The sequence below is a fragment of the Suricata suricatta genome, chromosome 8, assembly GCF_006229205.1.
Source record: "Suricata suricatta isolate VVHF042 chromosome 8, meerkat_22Aug2017_6uvM2_HiC, whole genome shotgun sequence".
NCBI classification, from domain to species: domain Eukaryota; kingdom Metazoa; phylum Chordata; class Mammalia; order Carnivora; family Herpestidae; genus Suricata; species Suricata suricatta.
In genome coordinates this window covers 138,596,016-138,598,147 of record NC_043707.1, presented here as the reverse complement: position 1 = coordinate 138,598,147, position 2,132 = coordinate 138,596,016, and positions in this window count along the sequence as shown.

Here is a 2,132-nt window from a genome sequence, read left to right as displayed (position 1 = left end):
ATTTTTTAAATAAAGCAAAATCAAACCTCAATAGCTAATGCTAATAATCCTGACCTTGATTCATTAAATAAAATAAGTAGTAGTACTTTCTCAGCAGATGGATGGTGCATAAAATATCCCCCAATAATAATAGATAAAATAAAAATATACATATATTTCATTATTAAAATATAAATAGCAAAGTAAAAACAATCATGACCTTGGTTTGTTAAGGAAAAAAATAACCTTCACACAGTTTAGTGCTCCTTTGGCAAGTAAAATGGTAAATATAATATTTTGGAATCATTTTTATCCAAAAATACTATACAGAAAGCATACTCCAAATGCCAGGTTAATTATATTATCATTTCTCAAAACTATATTCTTCACTGGTCTCACAAAATTTTGATAGAAAACGTGCGTTTGTGATAAAGTATGTTTGGTTGATGTTGGCCTAAAGAAAGCTCAACAGGGGGCACCTGGTGGCTCAATGGGTTAAGCGTTCGACTTTTGACTTTGGCACAGGTCATGATCTTATGATCTCGTGAGTTCAAGCCCCAATTTGGGTTCTCTCCCTCTTTCTGACCCTCCTTTCTCTCTGTCTCACAAAATAAATAAAAAAACTAGAAGGAAGGAAGGAAGGAAGGAAGGAAGGAAGGAAAGAAAGAAAGAAAGAAAGAAAGAAAGAAAGAAAGAAAGAAAGAAAGAAAGAAAGAAAGAAAAGAAAGAAAAAGGAAGGAAGGAAGGAAGGAAGAAAGAAAAAGGAAGGAAGGAAGGAAGGAATTGTGGATCTGAAGTCTAGAATAAGGATCCCACTGAGGTCAGCCGGATGTTTGGAATCCTTTTCTCCAGGGGGTGTCTGCCAGTCTGGAAGAGTTAGCTGAGAAGGTAAGAAACTGAATGACATTAAGAGGCACAGAAGACCAGAGGGACAAAAGACCTGATGAGCCCTGGTAAATCCATCTTCATGGTGTTGAGATCCTACAGAGCTAAACACTAGCAGTAAGGGGGGTTGCAAGTAAAAATGACCTCTCTCATTTACCTTAGCCCTACTTTACCTTATCAAAGGTCTCTGAAATTGGTTTAAGATAAACCCTAATTACCCTGAACTGCTCACCAGAGGTGGTATCTATCTTTGTGAAGCAATTTAGCAAAGGAAACGAATGAGCCACACTCCATCCAACAAATGAATGGATCTCACAAACAAGATGTTGAACAAGAGAAACCAAACACAAAGCAATATATACCTTACACTTCCATTCATGTCAAGTTCAAAGTGGAAACATGCACAAAAGTATTAAGAGGGACAACGCTGACCATCTTGTGAAAGAGGAAAAGGAGGGATGGTGATTGGGGGAAGCATGGAGTGAATCTGGATTGGACACGGCATTCTGGATCTTTATTTCTTTTTATCATGTTTGTTTATTTTTGAGAGAGAGAGAGAGAGGAGAGAGCAGGGGCAGAGAGAGAGAGAGGGAGACACAGAATCTGAAGCAGGCTCCAGGCTCTGAGCTGTCAGCACAGAGCCCGATGCAGGGCTCAAACTCATGAACCGTGAGATCACCACCTGAGCTGAAGTTGGACGCTTAACTGACTGAGCCCCCCAAGCACCCCAATCTTCTGTTTCTTTGATCATCATATAATGATGAATTCGATCCTTGCTTTCTAATAATTCGAGGAGATGTAATGTAGGTTTTCTGTCCTGTTTGATACACATTTTTAAAGTTTTATAAAAGGGGGAAAAGACAGTTCAATAAGTTCCTGTATTTCTGGGCTTCCAAGAATCTTTAACACACACTGTGAGTCCTCATGTAGGGTGTGTGTATATACACATATATATATTCCAAATTTATGTGATCAAAAAATATTTACTTCTTAACCATTGAGGGATGTCTGGTTTCCAGGCACTCATTTTGGGACTCCCTGAATTACCTTGTAGCTCATAATTACCCCTGGCAATCTTTATGTGCCTGTCGGTACACTGAGGAATGAATAAGAAGAAATCTTATTTGATAGCTTGTCCGGCAGCATCACCAAAATGTTGTTCTCCAGACTGGTCTCTGTAACAGCCTCACTGAGAAGACAGTCTTCAATAGTCAAGGTGTGGCCTTGGCTGTTGTGACAAAACAAACACGTCAGAGAGGTGTGCTTAA